The 19,518-nt window shown below is 36.4% G+C and overlaps 2 pseudogenes; one reads left to right on the top strand and one right to left on the bottom strand.

The window, feature by feature from the left end:
- Nucleotides 1–1,002: 1,002 nt before the first annotated feature.
- LOC122126335 lies at nucleotides 1,003–1,099 on the bottom strand (annotated as a pseudogene).
- A 17,979-nt stretch (nucleotides 1,100–19,078) lies between these two features.
- LOC122126331 lies at nucleotides 19,079–19,177 on the top strand (annotated as a pseudogene).
- The last annotated feature ends 341 nt before the right edge of the window (nucleotides 19,178–19,518 follow it).

Below are 19,518 nucleotides of genomic sequence, written 5' to 3'. Positions count from 1 at the left end.
TAGACATTGTCCATGAGGTGGTGGCTCAAGGCAGATATTCATGCAATAACTGCGAATGTCTGGACATCCCTGAACAGTACTTATACATGGAATAATAACAGAGTGGCTTCTTTATTTCATCATAATGCAGATACCAATGGCCAAATTAAAGGCCTCTTGACCCCCTTGCATCTTGCTGCTGGGAATAGATATAGCAAAGATATGCTGGATCTCCTTCTGTTGAACCATTATATCAAGCCATGTCTGAAGCACAACTTGGAAGAAACTGCATTTGATATTGCCAAAAGTGTAAGTATGTATCACTACCTCTTTGAAGTTGTGGAAAGCTGTGCAAATTGTTCTCCTAAGTCCTAATGGATCAGTTAAGTTTCTTAAATTTCAAAATTGCCAGTCCATCCTATGTGTCCATAGAAAATATTTTCACAATACAAAGCAACAGCAATACCTTACTTTAAAAGTTCATGGATTCCATGGTATTCTTCCAAGTGAATTGCCTGACTTTGATGTCAAAATATATTCGAGTTGTTTGTATACATCTATAGTGATTTCTATAGAGTTTGTAATTTTTTAAATCAGAAATAATTTTAACTTATCTGTTGAAATGAGTAGTACATAAACTAAAGATATTTCTGGTGCTTGTCTGAAAAAGTATATTTTAAAATATTTAGTATTCTGTTTGTATAATGTCCATAATCTATTTCATTCTCTCCTAGATATAATACTTTGAATTTGACATTGTTTTATAATACATAGGTTCATTAATAAATGTGTCCTTTCAGATTGCATTCCATATAGAAACATTTTAAGATAAAATGACAATGTTATCTTATTTCAAAAGTTTTGTAAAGGTTATGCTATGTAAAGGCCTTTCTAAAACGGTGAAGATTGAGTACACTGATGTCAAACTAACTTTTATTTCTATTAATTATATATATTATTACACTTGTATATTTGTAATCAACTTTTTAATAACTGTTTTTCATTTCTTGCATCTGAAGAATGAAAAATATGGAATACTTCACAAATTTTCATATCATCTTGGTGCAAGAGCCATGTAAATCTCTGTATTGTAATTCAGGTAGACCTGCTGCTGAAGCATGTACTATCCTGTAAATTTAAGTAATTAATGCTGCAATCTTAAGGCAGGCATAGATCTTTGGTTGCCTATTTGTATCAAGGAAACCTTATTGTTCCCAAAATTGCTATTCATCTTAATTCTGTAAAATTCTGTGTATGGTGGAAAAAACTTATGTTGTTTGTTCGATTGTTTACATTTACAAGTTTTTGTCAATGACTATTTTAAATCATTTTCATTTGAAATTTGGTCATACGTTGAAGCCTTTATAGATAGGTGCAAAGGTGATTGATTTTCAAGTACTTACTTATTAACTGAGTTAGCTTTGTGGAGCTAATGGATTCAAAGTAAGCCTTGCTTAACAGCTACTTCTAAACATCTGCAGCTTAAAATTTCCCAAATGAGGTCTTGCTGGCACAAATGTCTCCTTGACCCTTTACCCTTGCTCCATGTAGGAACATCCCACCCAGAATGTCTTACCCTGACAGCATAGATTGTCTTACTGGAGCAAAACTAATCATAGTTACAAGGGATTATAGAGAGACGAACAGTTCAGACAGAACTGTTCTGACTAGAAGGTATTTTTCAAAATATAACTGCTTATTACACCCTACCATTTCAAAAGTAGCTAAAGCCAAGAAGGTGAAAAAATTGTTCATATGCATGATTACCTAATGTCCTGGCCTGTCTAATATCCAACCAGGTAGGAAGTTACACCACTGATTTTCTATCACCAAATATATTCCATAGCTCCAGGAGAAGTCCATATGTTTCTCCTACTTATTAGGCCTTAAATTGGGAGTGTTTTAATCACAGTGTTTCCTCTTGCCTCTAGGCTGTACATCTCTGAATGGTAAAGCTTTAGTTCTAATTCTATCAAACACTGAGGTAGAGGTAATGGAATAATACTTTAAAACAGTTGCCTTTGATACCTTAACCATAACAGAACAATGAAAAACATTTTCTTATATTATAGATAATTATATATTTTATATTTATATGTGCTGATTTTATATTTCACACAGTAAATCTTAGTAGAATTAATTGATAATTTGACTAATTTATATTATTCCAATAAATAGATTGGAATATAAATAATCAGGATTAGAATATATATTAGAATATAAAAAGTATCAATGCAATGTTTTTGGTATAAACTTGTGATACCTTCTACGTGTTCTTGGTCTTCTGAATTCACATGGTAAAAAAAACAATGTTTTCCTCTAATCTATAAGGGATTTTACTCTGCTGCTCTGTTTAATGTTTTAACTCGCTGGTCCCAAATTGTTTTTCTCCATATTTTTGAAACATTCCTACTGATTACACTCAAATTTTGCTGATATGATGTCTAAAAAGTATTATTCTTCCACAGGATCCATGGGTCCTAGGATCCCAGGTCCCAGTTATCCGCATCATCAGATAACTAGGACAAGAGTTCCCACCTACGCCCATGCAACATGCCAAGAGAAAGTCATTGAAGACCCATCTCAATTTCTCATTTCTTATATTTCAGGGCCCCAATTCCTTGAAATGCAGGAATTAGCAGTGAGCAATTGGGAAATGCAAGGCAACTTAAAATGCAAGATGAAATCACAAAATGTGAAAGTACAGTAATTCAAACTTTCAATTTTCAGATGACCATCCCATATGAGTGAAAAAGTCCACAAATGTCACAAGATTATTTGTAATACCCCTCTCTTAATGATTGATGAATGATTTCAGTCCAGTATCAGCAAGCTAAAAAATAGTTCCTGAAAGATAGATCCATAATTGGTCTACCAATGCTAGGAATACTTGACATAGAGGTCAAATATAATTCAGAAAAACATTAATTGAGAAGATCTTTAGTGCTTCAAAACACTGGTACTTCAGTAAAATTTGGTTCTGTAGTATAAAAATGTTGTCATTCTCAAACAAATGATAACCTACATTTAATCTGCTGAAAGTATATTCCTTTTCAAATAAACTTTAAAAAATCACATTTGCCAAAAAAAACACTTTACAAGTGATGATGTTTAGTGAGGTTACTAGTTTTTCAAGTGTAGGGAGCAAGTTACAATAGAGTTAATTTATTTACCCAGCACTAATGCCAAACAGGTTCAACCATTCCTTAATGTGTATGAATAGTACCCCCCACCATTTGTGTTTTTCAGTAGGTGGCTTCGCAAATTTGTTAAATAGATCAGCCTCCCATATTTCAAACCAAAACATTAGCTAATAAAGTAAATTTCATGACATAATAAGTACATTTTAAAAAGTCATGAATAGTTGCCTTATCATATGGTGTTTTATGTTTTCCCTGTCTAACATAGTAAGAAATATGACTTAAAGAATTGAATATGAGTACTCATCAGAGATTTGACAAACATACAATCTGTCTTCTATTTCTATCATTTTCCTTTACAGTAGTAAATTTTAGTTTTCTTCTTTTGCCAAAACTTATAGGTAGTAGAAAATATTATCCCATGTAAAATAAAATAATCACAAACCATTGTACAAAGCCATTTATAAAAACTGGTAGTTAGGAATACATTCTAAGCTATTTTTAAACTTTCTTGTTGACTACAGATTAACCTTCCAAATGGATGGCAATGAAATCATGTCTAGGTGCTTCAGGTCTCCAGTCTTGCAAATTGTTACTTCAGATGAATGAATTATGAAAATATAAGCTGACATCAGTTCAAGTATATGCAGAATTGAAACTCCATGGAATGTATTTAAACCTTTCAAAGTACTGACAGACAGTTTAACAGAATGACTATCAGGAAGTTGAAATAATGGTAATAATAGTAAAGACATAGAATGAATGAAGAATGGAACAAGGGGCAAGTACAGCTAGAATACCTAATATACACATGTGAGAAAGGAAGTGGTAAATCGGAAATAAATCTTGTAGAAGGGGTTGGTTGAGAATGATAGAAGGAGTGACTCTGATCCCGAAACATTGGGCAATTAGATGGACATATTTAATTGTAACACACTTTCAGAACCTTTTGAAATTGAGTGAAAAAACACAACAAAAAACAAAAACACACAAAAAGCACAACCAAACATCAATCTCTATAGAGTACGATTATGACCTCTCAAAATTTTAAATAGTTAATGAAGGACAATCTTGGGAAAAGCATACAAAGCTGTTCGAAGTGAGCAATTTTGGGTAGAGGAGGATTTTTAACAGATGTAAATAGATTGTTTAAAGTTATAAATCACCTACATCTGCTGCAAATATTTTCTTCTGTGAGTTCTCTTGGTCTGAACTGGATATTCTAGTCTTGAGCCACACTTGATAGCTTGTGAAGATAGAATGGAAGAAACAAGATCAAGAACCCATTCCCATTACTCCATTGGAGAGGAAACAGTCCTCTACGTTTTCTCTCATTTCTATTGACTAGTTTTACTCATAAGTTTAAGTCAAGTGATTTGAATTATATATTTCCTTCTTTGTTCTGCCAAAGTAATTGGTCAAAATAATTTACTAAATATTATTAGCCATTTTTTTCTATCATCTGTTTTCTTGTCCAAGTGAGTCCATTAAACTTCCCCCTTGCCACGGAAACCCAGCATCAATGTTAATGAGGACAATCTCTAATGTAAAACTTTGTCTCCAAAATACCAGTCCAAGAAGCTGTGATCACAAATATTTAGCTATACATTTTTCTTTTTTCTTTTACCTTAAAAGTCTTCTTGTGTCTAAAGTGCCCTCAAAAATAAGTACTCCACCAATTTTTGGATGAGTCACTTATAACCTCAAAGATATATTTTGCTAACAAGATGCTTAGAGGAAACTGAAGTATACTGCACTTTTATCTTCTCTCTTAAGACTCTCCTTAGATACCATATCAGGAACAGTGAAGTTATTCTTTGCAAAAATATTTCAATAGATTATTTTTTTCTCTTCGTCTTTCATTTGCTCAACAAGATGTATGGAGAAGAATAGAGTTGAATCACCCATACCTTGGATGACAGTGTCTTTTACAAAAGGACAATGCTCCTATGTCCTATTTCTCTATCCTCCTCTTAGCTCTTGCCTGATTTCCAACTAATCACAGATTCTTAGCTTCAAGTCTAATGAAGGTGAAGGACTATAAGGCCTCCCCCATTGCTACATTGTAGGGCTAGATCTCTGGCAGGAGGTAAGTGTGAACGACGCACTCAAGGAACACACGTTAGGAGAACAGGCTTAAGCAGGTCTGGTTTATTTCTGCACAAGGGTTGGGATTTTATAGCCCCAGGTTTCCCAACCTCCTGAGTCCTTCCCAGCCAATTACTTAGCAGGGAGTTGATGATGGGCACTGCTTGGTGACAGGCACTGATTGGGCCCCCAGGGGCATGTAGGGAGCAAGGACAGTTCATGGCTTGCAAGCTAGGCAGACGTGCCTGTGGGTCACGTCTCTATGAGCAGGAAGTGTGCTTCAACTGCTACTCTAGCTGACTCAACCAGATCTGACCGGCTCTACCCACAATTTTCCCCTTTTCTATTAAAAGGACCATCATTATGGTGACCCGTTGTTGGAGGCGTTTTTGCCAGGAGTGCAAGCATTTAATAATTCCTAGGAGAGTAAGCCCTACAAGTGCAAGGCCTCCCCAGATGACCAGAGAGGATGGCAAAAACCATTGTTGTAACTTTTAAAGCACATCTTCTAAAAAGGAGGCAGCGGGAATAAGCTGTATGGTGGTCTGGTTTAGGTGGGTAAGATCATGCAGCAAGTTTTGGGTGAAGGTTAAGTACTTAAGGGACCAAGGGCCTTTGATGTAGTTACTAAGTTCAGTGAAATTGGGTGCGGGAGTGGAAAGCTGACAGACATAAGTAGTCATAGCATTACATATTCCTCCTTGTTGTAATCAAAGAAACGTAATCTGTTCTTGGAGCAAGTCTATTCGTTGTTGGAGCACAAGGAGGCCTCCCTTAAGATGATTGAGGGATGAGCTGGTTTATCTGTTTCATGGTGGACACGCTTTGGGACAGCAATATAGCGGCGGTGGTAGCTGAAGCCTCTGTAGCAATGATTACGGACCCGATTGCAAGGATCAATCCTACTGCTCTTTTAGTGCGCGGACGAATCAATTGAACCTGGGAAAACTGAGAGTCATTAGTAGCCAGAACAATGAATGGGGGAACACGTACCAAACCTGCAAAAGGATATGAGTCATTGGGTTGCCAGTGATTGCTGAGAGTGCCAGTAGCGGAGGAGTTGTCTCCTAGACAAAAAAAGAACGGGGCTCTAACCACTACCATTCCTGACACCTGGTCATATCCAGATCAGTTACAGAGACGAGTATTGGCCAATAGGAAAGGGGACAAACCGAGGCAGGAATATGATGAGCAAACGATTGGCATGGGGAATCCTAGGTCTCCCAATCGTCCTCCTGAAGAGTCATAAAACTCCTTTAGATTTTGTGGTTTGTGATCTTTTTCAGATTGGTTGTATATAGCTGGGTCTCTACCCTTAAAAGAGTTTTAAAAGAGAAATTATGAAGATGAAGCAGTGGGTGAGGCTTCAATAGACTTGAAGCCAAGAAGCTGTGTTTAATTGGAAATCAGGAAAGAGCTGAGAGGAGGACATACAAGTAGGACACAGAAGTGTTGTCCTTTTGTAATAGACCTTTCTTCCAAGGAATGGGTGATTTACCTCTATTCTTCTCCATACATCTTGGTGAGCAAATGCAAGAACAAGAGAAAAATAATATATTGTAATAACTTTGCAAAGAATAACTTCACTGTTCCTGATATGGTATGTAAGGAGAGTCTTAAGTGAGAAGATAAAAATGGAGTATTTTTGGTTTCCTCTAAGCATCTTGTTAGCAAAATATATCCTTGAGGTTAGAATTGATTGAAACAAAAAGTGATGGAGTACTTATTTTTCTGGGCAATTTAGACACAAGAAGACTTTCAAGGTAAAGGAAAAATAAAAAAGTTAGCCAAGTATTTGTAATCACAGCTTCTTTGACTGATTTTCTGGAGACAATTTTTACATTAGATTTGTCCTCATTAACATAGATGTTGTTTCATGGCAACCAAATGCAAGAGGAAAGTTTAATGGACTCGCTTAGTCAATTAAACAGCATAATCAAAAAAATGGCAAATAATCTTTAGTGAATTATTTGACCAATTACTTTGCCAGAATAAAGAAAGAAAATGTAATTCAAAAAGAATTGACCTAAAAGTATGAATAAAATGTAGTGAAGAGAGATGAGAGAAAAAATAGTGGATTGTTTTCTCTACAGTGGAGTAATGGGTTCTGCATCTTGTTTCTTCCATTCCATCTTTCCAAGCTATCAATTGTGGCACAGGACTGGAGTATCCAGTTCAGACAAAGAGAACTCATAGAAGAAAGATAATATTTGCACAGATATAGGTGATTTATAACCTTAGATAATCTATTTAAATCTTTTCGGAATCCTCCCCTACACCAAACTGCCCTCTTTGAACATCTTTGTTTGCTTTTACCAAGACTTCCCTCCATTAACTGCTTAAAATTTTTGAGAGGTCATATTCATACTCCCTAGAGAGTGCTGTTTGGTTGTGATTTTTATGTGTTTTTGTGTTTTTTAACTGAATTTCCAAAGGTTGTGCAAATGTCTTACAATTAAATATGTCCACCTAATTATCCATTGCTCCTGGATCACAGTGACTCCTTCTATCATTCTCAACCACTCCCTTCCCCAAGATTTATTTCCAATTTACCACTTCCTTTCTCAAATGTGTAGATTGAGTATTCTAGCTGTACTTGCCCCTTGTTCCATTTTTCATTCATTCTATGTCTTTACTATTATGCCTGTCTGGTTTCAACTTCCTGATAGTCATTCTGTTAAACTGTCTGTTAATATTTGAAAGGTTTATATACATTCCATGGAGTTTCAGTCCTGCATATACTTGAACTGATGTCAGCTTATATTTCCATAATTCATTCATCTGCAATAACAATTTGCAAGACTGGAGACTTGAAACACCTAGACATGATTATATTCTCATTCATTTGAAGATTAATCTTTAGTCAACAAGAAAGTTTAAAAATGGCTTTGAATGTATTCTTAACTACCAGTTTTTAGAAAGGGCTTTGTAAAATGATGTGTGATTATTTTATTTTACATGGAATAAGACTTTCTACCTCCTATAAGTTTTGGAAAAAGAAGAAAACCAACATTTACTACTATAGAGAAATATGATAGAAATAGAAGATAGATTTTGTCACATCTCAGATGAGTAACCATACTCAAGATTTAAAGACATATTTATTACTATGCTAGACAGAGGGAAAACAAAACAGTATATGATAAGGCAAGTATTTATGACTTTTTAAAATGCCCCTTATTAAGTGATGAAATTTACTTTATTAGCTAACGTTTGGGGTTGAAATATGGGAGGCTGATCCATTTAACAAATTTCTGGAAGGCACCTACTGAACAACACAAATGGTGCGTGGTACTATTTCTAGATTTTAATGAATGTTTGAACCTGTTTGACATTAGTGCTGGGTAAATAAATCAACTCTATTGTATCTTGCTCGCTACACTTGAAAAACTTGTAATGTCACTAAGTGTCATCTACTTATCAAAGGTTATTTTGGCAAGTGTGATTTCAAAAAGTTTATTTGAAAAGGAATACACTTTCAGGAGATTAAATGTAGTTTGGTTTGAGAATGACAACCTTTTTATACCACAGAACCAAGTTGTACTAAAGTACCAGTGTTTTGAAGCACTACCGATCTTCTCAATTAATGTTCTGCTGAATTACATTTGACCTCTAAGTCAAGTTTTCCTGACCATGGTAGATCAATCATGGATCCATCCTTACAGGAACTATTTTTTGGGCCCACTTATGCTGGACTGATATATTACATTAGTCATTAGGGAAGGGGTATTAAAAATAATCTTGTGTTCCGGGAAGATGGCGGAGGAGAAGCTGGAATCTGAACAAGCTCTTGCATAGAAAACAGTTTCAGAGTTCCAGTGAACAGTCCCAAGCCAGAGAATCACACCAAGTGTGCCATCACAGGACAGAGAGTTAGCCAAGAGAGGGGAAGCCAAGCAGACACATCTGAGCGTCTGCCAGCAGCTGCTGCTGCGGCGGCAGGGTCGCAGCGGCGACCGCAGCCGCGGCCATACCTGAGTGCTCACACAGAGAGTCCGGGACAAAGGAGCCAGACGCAGCGGGCGAGAGGATTCTACTCAACACCAGCAAGAACCGACAAGGAACGGACAACTTCATCCTGCACTTTGCAGACCAGAGACGACCCAGGATCCAAGACTCGGCGTGAGTAGCCCCACTTCCTCACTCCTTCCCAGGGAGCAGAGGAGGGAAGGCCACCCCTCCCCCCCCCAGCACCGGTGATCTCCATCTTGGATACCGACAAAGCTCGGAGGAGCGGCTAGCACCAGCTCAGGCCTTGGAATAAAACGAGTCATTTAGCAGGTCACAAGAACTTAACGGCGAAGTGACCTCACAGACTCAGTTCCATCCAGGGAAAAGTCACCCAGCTCAGGCGCTAGCCATTGGAGTGGCTCTCCTCACCGGGTAACCAGAGCCAGAGGCTGCCCCTCCCTCTAGCAGCCACCACAATCAATTGAAAAACAGAAACCCTGAGAATGGCTCCAGGCTGGGTGCTGTGAGTTTTTTTTCACAAAATAGCCCCAGGGAAAAGCTACTGTTTGTTGAAAGGCCTCAACTCTACCCAGAACCTAGCCTCATCACTGCATCCCCCTCTTTTGTGATTCTCAAAGCAGATCACCCTCCCAGTAAACTAACCTGGGAGGGGGAATCTCAAAATCTTGGGTAAAGCAGAGCATTTTTCTGCCTGTTCCAACAAACTGACTTAAGAAACCAATCAAGCCACAAGACCTCAAGCCGACCAGAGACTCCAACCACACTCTGGTTACAGACAAAAGGGAGATACAGGACTCTTCCCACCCCTCCCAAAAAAAAAAAAAAAAAAAAAAAAATCAAAGAACTTTTTTTTTTTTCTTCTTCTTTTCTTTTTTCTTTTTTTGTTTTGTTTTTTTTTTCTTCGTCCTATGTTACCTTATATATATAAAAAAAATTTTTTTTGCTTTTCTAAAACTTTTATTAATCCTTAATTTTTGCCTCTTCTGAAAAAATAATTGTTTTCCATTAACTTTTTTTTTTTCTTTCTCCTCTTATAATTTTTATTTTAGGAATACGTGAATGTGTGTTTTCCTTTCTTTTCTTGTCTTCTTTCTCTTTTTCTTTCATTCTTAATTATCTTTTTGTTTTTTGTCTAGCTCTACTGAATTTCTGACCATTTCTTCTCACTCTCCTATCCTTTCCATCTTTTCCTCTTTATTCTTCTTTATATGACTTAACTCTTGTTCTGCACATCCTCAGATAAACCCGTAGTTAACCAGTAGACCCTATCCCCCATTGTGTACACACTTAATCCACAAACTTATTACTCAATTCAAAACCTCTGAGACTTAAATTCATTAATAGCAGTACTACCTCTTTATACCTATATAATATTTTAAGCATTTTTTTAAAGTTTTTCACATCTCCTCTATGTCCCTCCCTTTCTCTCAACATATTCATATTCCTCTATATATAGATGGTCCTTTAATCTCTAAAATAACATTAATTTTTACGTTTCTTTTTTTTCTGGTCTCTCTTCATTCCCCTTTCCCTTTCTTCTTTTTCTCTCTCTCTCTACTTGCATCCTACCCAACCTATTTCCTGCATTGTGATTAGGACATAGTTAACTCTCCCTGTGCCTCCCCACACCAATCTATTCCTATTTTTTACCCACATTTCTCCCTAACCCTAATAATTTCTGGTCTTCCAAATTCTTCTCTGCGGTTCGAAGCCCTTTAACATATAGTTGTTTGATGTCGAATAGATGTATCTGTTGAACTAGATTGTATCTGTAGACTATTGACTGTACAAATGCAAACTTTGGTTGATGGTTGCCTTAAGATAGTGTTCTAGCACAAAACTGGTGCTATCTTCATCTCAAATGGGCAGAGTAAGCCGGAAAAACACAAGAAAAATGGCAAATTCGGGTATCTCAATTCCCAATCTTGATAATCAGGGGTTAGAAGAGATAATGAATAATCCAGAGGAGAGTTCCCAAACAGCTCTACAAACACTGGTGGCAAACATGATAAATGAAAAGTTTGACAACTTACAAAGGACTCTGTATGAGCGTGATAGGGAGAGAGAGGAAGCATCCCAGAAGTTTATACAGGAATATCATAAGCGTGAGGAAGCTACTCAAAAACTGATACAGGATTTGCGTGAACAACTTGAGAATACTCAAAGAGAAAGGGAGGAATGGCATGAGCAGGCTGAGAACACTCAAAGAGATCTGCAGGAATCCCACGAACGGGAGGAAGCTAATCAAAGAGTAATACAGGAATTGAGAGACCAGGTAGAGAACCCACAAAGATCACTAAAGGCATTCATGGAATCCATTAACAAAGAGCTGAAGGAAGTCAGGGAGACCACAAAGGGAATGCTGAATGGAACCCAACAGAAGGAATGGGAGCCCAAAGAAACCATAACCAATCAACTAAGCGATTTGAGGACAAACACTGAACACCAAATTAAGGAAGTAAAGAAATTCATACAAGACCTAAAACAGAGCTTCAAAAAAGAACTTGAAGCCATCAAAGCTGACCAACTAGAAGGAAAAGAGATAAAAAACAAAGTAGAGAGTCTTGACAGCAGGTTAGACCATGCAGAAGATCGAATCTGCGGGATTGAAGACAGCCTAGATATTATAGAGAAAGAACATACAACCATCCAAGACAAGTCCAAGAAATATGATAGATCTATCCAACACCTGGAAGACACCATCAGAAGGCCTAATCTAAGGATAATGGGTGTAGAGGAGCACCTAGAAACAGAAGTTAATGGTCTAGGAAATTTGTTTAACAGGATCCTAGCAGAGAACTTCCCAAACATGCAAAAAGATAGGCCTGTCCAGATACAAGAAGCCTTTAGAACCCCAAATAGACCAGACCAGAATAGGACATCCCACCGCCACATTATAATCCACACAGGATCAACTCAGAACAAGGAAAAGATCCTTAAAGCTGTCAGAGAGAAAAGGGTAATCACTTATAAAGGGAAACCAATTAGAATCACCTCAGATTTCTCAGCAGAGACAATCAAAGCAAGAAGAGCCTGGAATGATGTATGCCATGCCCTAAAAACAAACAACTATCAACCAAGAATACTGTACCCAGCTAAGCTCTCCTTCATAACTGAAGGCCAAATAAAAACCTTCCATAGCAAAGAAAAATTGAAACAATACATCTCCACCAAACCAGCCCTACAAAAGATTCTTAAAGATGTCCTACACATAGAAAACCAACAAGACCGCAATAAAGGCCAAGAAACTGCACCCAAACTGAGAATCCAAGAACCATAGGAAGAACCCAGTTTTCGGAGCCCCCAAGAAGGTAGATAACATGGCAGGAACTCCCAAATACCTCTCAGTCCTATCTCTTAATGTTAACGGACTGAACTCTCCAATTAAGCGACATAGACTGTCTAGTTGGATTAAAAAACAAGACCCTTCTATCTGCTGCCTGCAGGAGTCACATCTTGCCCGTAAAAACAAACACATTTTCAATGTTAAAGGCTGGAACAAAATCTACCAAGCAAACGGACCGCATAAACAGGCGGGAGTTGCAATCCTAATATCAGATAAAATAGACTTCAAATTAAAATTCGTGAAAAGAGATAAAGAAGGTCGCTACATACTAATTAAAGGATCTCTCCTTCAGGAGGATATTACAATTCTAAATATCTATTCGCCAAACAATGGAGCACCCAAATTTATCAAAGAAACACTACTTTCCCTCAAATCCCATATAGACCCAAAGACACTAATTGTTGGGGATTTTAACACACCACTCTCCCCACTAGATAGATCAACTCGGCAAAAACTCAACAGAGAAACCGCAGATCTAAACAGCTGCATAGATCAACTAGACTTAACAGACATTTACCGAACATTTCACCCAGCAGCATCAGAATACACGTTTTTCTCAGCAGCACATGGAACGTTTTCTAAAATAGACCACATTTTAGGCCACAAAGCAAACTTGTCTAAATTCAGAAACATTGAAGTTATACCTTGCATTCTCTCTGACCACAAGGGAATAAAATTAGAACTCAACACCAAAAGCCACCAAAGAAAGTCCTGTATCACATGGAGGCTGAACAACACACTGCTGAATCATGAGTGGGTCATGGAAGAGATTAGAAAGGAAATTCAAATGTTCATGCTATTCAACAAAAATGAACACACAAAATACCAGCTCCTCTGGGACACAGCAAAGGCAGTACTCAGAGGCAAGTTTATAGCTCTGAGCTCCTACATCAACAAATTGGAGAGATCTGAAACTAACAATTTAATGACACATCTAAACCTCCTTGAAAAAGAGCAGCAAGATAAACCCCAATCCAGTAGACGGAAAGAAATAATCAAAATTAAATCAGAATTAAATGAATTAGAATCCAAAAAAACTATAGAAAGAATCAACAAAACAAAGAGTTGGTTCTTCGAAAAACTTAACAAAATTGACAGACCCTTAGCAAATCTTATCAGAAAAAGAAGAGAACACACCCAAATTAATAAACTCAGAGATGAGAATGGAAACATCACCACGGAAACAACAAAGATTCAGAACATTATAAGGGAATACTTCTCAAAACTTTATGCTAATAAGTTTGAGAACTTGACAGAAATGGACCTCTTCCTAGCAAATATTGACATGCCAAAACTAAACCAAGATGAGTTAAACTATCTTAACAGGCCCATATCAAGCATTGAAATAGAAACAGCAATAAGAGACCTCCCAGCTAAGAAAAGTCCAGGACCAGATGGTTTTACAGCAGAATTTTACAAGGCCTTCAAAGCAGAGCTCACACCAATTCTCCTCCAACTCTTCAATGAAATTGAAAGAGAAAGCTCACTACCGAACACATTCTATGAAGCCATCATAACCCTCATCCCAAAACCAGGCAGGGACTCATCAAAGAAAGAGAACTATAGACCTATTTCTTTGATGAACATTGATGCAAAACTTCTCAACAAAATTTTGGCCAACCGACTTCAACAATTCATCCAAAAAATCATACACCACGATCAAACAGGATTCATTTCAGGGATGCAAAGCTGGTTCAATATACGCAAATCAATTAATATTATTCATCACATCAACAGGAGCAAGAATAAGAACCACATGGTTATCTCAATAGATGCAGAAAAAGCATTCGACAAGCTCCAACACCCCTTTATGATGAAGGTTTTGGAAAAATTAGGAATCCATGGAACATTCCTCAATACAATAAAGGCTGTATATGACAAACCTACAGCCAGCATTATACTCAATGGTGAAAAACTAAAGCCATTTCCTCTTAACTCAGGAACAAGACAAGGATGCCCACTCTCTCCACTTCTCTTCAATCTAGTATTAGAATGCCTAGCTACAGCAATAAGACAAGATGCAGACATAAAGGGGATCCAAATAGGGAAAGAAGAAATAAAACTCTCCCTCTTTGCAGATGACATGATCTTGTATTTAAAGAATCCCATAGACTCCACTCCCAAATTACTCAAGCTGATTCAAAACTTTGGCAAAGTAGCAGGTTATAAAATTAACCCCCAAAAATCAATGGCTTTTCTGTATGCCAACAATGAGAAAAGTGTGGCTGAAATTAGGAAAGCAACTCCATTTGTAATAGCCCCACAAAAAATAAAATACCTAGGAATTAACTTAACTAAAGAAGTGAAGGACCTCTATGATGAAAACTTTAAAATCTTGAAAAAGGAAATCAACACAGAACTTAAAAAATGGCAAAACCTCCCATGCTCCTGGATTGGAAAGATTAACATCGTGAAAATGGCAATACTTCCCAAGGCTATCTACAAATTCAACGCAATACCTATCAAAATTCCACCCTCATTCTTCAAGAAAATAGAAGAGGCAATCCAAAAATTCATATGGAACAATAAAAGACCCCGAATAGCAAAAACGCTCCTCAACGGAAAGAACACTGCTGGAGGAATATCAATACCAAATTTCAAACTCTATTATAAAGCCATAGTAGTCAAAACAGCTTGGTATTGGCATAAGAACAGACCTCAGGACCAATGGAATAGAATTGAAAACCCAGAAATGAACCTACAGACCTATAGCCATCTAATCTTCGATAAGGGAGCTAAAACAATAGAATGGAAGACAGACAGCCTCTTCAGTAAATGGTGCTGGCAAAACTGGTTAACTACATGTAGAAAACTAAATTAGATCCTTATATATCAGCCTGCACCAGAATCAACTCCAAATGGATCAAAGACCTTGAACTCAAAGCAGACACTCTGAAAACATTACAGGATGGAATAGGAGAAACCCTGGGTCTCCTTGGCTCAGGCCGAAATTTTCTGAATAGAGACCCGGAAACACAACAAATCAAAGAAAGGTTGGACAAATGGGATTGTATAAGGTTGCAGAGCTTCTGCAGGGCAAATGACATAGCTAGCAAGATCAATAGAAAGCCCACGGACTGGGAGAAGATCTTTACTAGCCATACAACGGACAAGGGTCTCATATCTAAAATATACTTGGAACTCAAAAAATTAAACCACCCAACAACAAATCCTCAAAGAAACAACTGCCCAATAAGTAAGTGGGCGAAAGACTTAAAGAGAAGCTTCTCTGAAGAAGAAAGAAGGATGGCCAATAGACACATGAAGAAATGTTCAACATCCCTAGCCATAAAAGAAATGCAAATCAAAACAACATTGAGATATCACCTCACTCCAGTAAGAACAGCAAAAATCAAGAACTCTAACAACAACAGATGCTGGAGGGGATGTGGACAGAAAGGAACCTTACTTCATTGTTGGTGGGAATGTAAACTTGTTCAACCACTTTGGAAAGCAGTATGGAGGTTCCTCAAAAGACTCCACATAGAGCTCCCCTATGACCCAGCAATCCCACTTTTGGGCATTTATCCTAATGTTTACAAAAAAGACCACACTAAAGCTACCAGCACAACTATGTTTATTGCAGCATTATTTACCATAGCTAAGATATGGAACCAACCCAGATGCCCTTCAATAGATGAATGGATCAAGAAAATGTGGTATATATACACAATGGAATTCTATGCCTCCATCAGAAAGAATGACATTGCCCCATTTGTTAGGAAATGGAAAGGCTTGGAAAAAATTATATTAAGTGAAGTAAGCCAGGCCCAAAGAAACATAGGTCCCATGGTTTCCCTTATTTGCAATATCTAGTATAGGTATGAGTCAAGCGGAAAAAGTCAGAGAAGGTGATGTTAGGAAAACGAACCCTCAAATATGTATTTTAATGTTTTTGTTTCTTTCGTGCATGTGTTTCTAATGCATTTATAAGATTATTTCTTGGTTGCTTTGTATGTCCCTCCCCCACAGTGTAACCCCTGCTTTCACTATATTTGATGTCAGTATAACATGTGGAGGAGATGGGGACAAACAAGTCGTTTAAGGATTCAGGTGGACCTGTTGCAACAATGAGAAGTACAAAATGTCATGTCAAAACCAGCTTTACAATGTCGGAGGGGGGGGAGGGGGGGTATGATTGGGTGGGGGGGAGGGGGGAGGCTGGGAAGGGAGGTGAAGGGTAAACAAAGGAGGAGGCTGCAATGCTTGGTAAGAAATGTATGCATTATCCTGACCATGTAATTGTAACCCCTCTGTACAGTATGTTCTCAAATAAAATAAAATAAAATTTAAAAAAAAAAAAAAAAAAAGAAAAAAAAAGAAAAAGAAAGTGAAATGAAAAAAAAAAAAAAAAAAAAAAATGATCATCACCATAAATAACAAGTATGGCCATGCTACTATGCTCTGGCTGAAACACAGTCCAACAAAGTATGTTCCTCCCATATTATCTGTTGATCTTCACTGGTGTCTGTTGTTCAATAATCTACAACAAGGTATACACATGCACATATACACACACCCACACTTGCGTTTTCTCTTTTATTTGCGTACATTATATCATCATTTATACACCTAGCTCATTTATAAACCTAGCTCATTGTTTTTAATATCATTGCAATATTTCATTCCTCTATTAACGGGTTATTCCTGTATCAATACTTACGGTATTTTCACTTATCCCAACAAATACAATTCAAGTGCATATCACCTATATATGTGATTTTATGTACTAATGGTTCTCTTGTTTTTAACTCTGGTAAGTAAGAGGGAAAAGCAAAGGAGGAGGTAACAATGCTCAATAGGAAATGTACTCATTACCTTACTCATGTAACTGTAACCTCTCTGTACAGTATTTTTACAATAAAAATATATGCCAAACATGAAAAAAAAATAATCTTGTGACATTTTCTGATCTTGTTCACTCATATGGGCTGGCCATCTGTAAATTCAGTTTGAAATACAGTAATTTCTCTCGATTTTGTGACTTCATCTTTCATTTTAAGTTGCCTTGCATTACACAATTGCTTGCTGCTAATTCTTGTTTCTCAAGGAATTGGAGCCCTGAAATATAAGAAATGAGAAACTGAGATGGATTTTCAGTTACTTTCTGCTGGCATGTTGCGTAGGCTTAGGTGAGAAGTCTTGCCCCTGTTATCTAATGATGCAGGTAACTCAGCCATAAGATATTAGAACCCATGGGTCTATAGAAGAATAATGTCTTTTAGATATCATATTAGCACAATTGGAGTATAATCTGTAGGAATGCATCAGAAATATGGAGAAAAACAGTTTGAGACCAGTGAGTTAAAACAATAAAAAGAGCATCAGAGTAAAATCTCTTATAGATTAGAGGAAACAACATTGATTTTTAACAATGTGAATTCAGAAGACCATGAACACATAGAAGGTATCACAAGTTTATTTCGAAGACATTGCATTGATACTTTTTATATTCTAATATATATTCTAAGCCTAATTATTTATATTCCAATTCTATTTATTGGAATAAATAAATATCAATTTACTTTTCAAATTATCAATTGATTCTAGTAAGTTTCACTGTGTGAAATATAAAATCAGCACATATAAATATAAAATATATAACTATATATAACATAATATAATGGCACATGTTTTGCATTGTTCTGTTTTTGTTAGGGTATCAAAAGCAACTCTGTTTTAAAGTATTATTCCAGTATCTCTACCTCAGTGTTTGGTAGAGTTAGACTTAAACCTTTACCTTTTGTAGATTTACAGACTGAAGGAAAGAGGAAATATTACCAATTTAAGGCCTAATATCAAGGAGAAACATATGGACTTCTCCTGGAGCTATGAAAATATTTGGTGATAGAAAAGCATTAGTCTAAGTTCCTGCCTGGTTGGAAGGTAGATAGGCCAGGACATTAGGTAATCATGCATATGAACAATTTTTTCACCTTCTTGGCTTTAGCTACTTTTGAAATGGTAGGTATAATAAAAAATTATATTTTGATAAAAACCTTCTAGTCTGAAAAGTTCTGTCTGAAATATTCATCTTTCTATAATCCCTTGGAACTAAGATTTGTTTTGTTCGAGTAAGACAATTTACACTATCAGGGTAAGATATTCTGGTTGGTTTGATATTACATGGAAGAATGGTAAAGTGTCAAGTAGACATTTGTGCCAATGAGACTTCATTTGGGAAAATTTCAGCTGCAGAATTTTAGAAGTAGCTCTTAAGCAAGGCTTACTTTGAATCTGTTAGCTACACAGAGCTAACTCAGTTGGATAAATAAGTACTTGAAAAAGCCATCCCCTTTGGACCTAGCTAAAAATGCTTCAAAGTATGATTAAATCTAAAATGAAAAAGATTTAAAATAGTCATTGACAAAAAAATTGCAAACGTGAGCAATCAATTGAACAATATAATTATTTTCCATTATACACAGAATTTTAGGGAAAGATCAGTAGCATTGTTAGGAACAATAATGTTTCCTTGTTACATACAGGCACCCAAGGATATAATCCTGTATAAATATTGCATCATTAACTACCTTAATTTAGAGGACATTATATGCTTCAGCAGCACATATATCAAAATTACACCAATACAGAGATTAACATGGCAATTGCAAAGGATGATATGAAAATCTGTGAATTATTCCATAATTTTCATTCTTCAGATGCAAGAAATGAAAAACAATTATTAAAAAGTTGATTACAAAATTACAAGTGTAACAATACATGTAATTCATATAAATAAAAGTTAGTTTGACATCAGTTAAATATTCACCTTAGAAAGGCCTTTACATTGCATAATCTTTATAAAACTTTTAAAATTAGACAACATTGTCATTTTATTCCAAAGAAATATACTATAAAGACCTAGTAAAAAAGGAATCTTAAACTGTTTTGGTATGGAATGCAATCTGAAAGGACACATTTATTAATGAACCTATATATTATAAAACAATGTAGTATTCAAAGTCTTATATCTAGGAAAGAATAAAAAGA

This window comes from Dipodomys spectabilis, unplaced genomic scaffold (genome assembly GCF_019054845.1).
Source record: "Dipodomys spectabilis isolate Male_0828 unplaced genomic scaffold, ASM1905484v1 ptg000274l, whole genome shotgun sequence".
Taxonomy (NCBI): Eukaryota; Metazoa; Chordata; class Mammalia; order Rodentia; family Heteromyidae; genus Dipodomys; species Dipodomys spectabilis.
The sequence above is the reverse complement of the archived record's forward strand: the minus strand, read 5'-3'. Positions and strand labels throughout refer to the sequence as shown.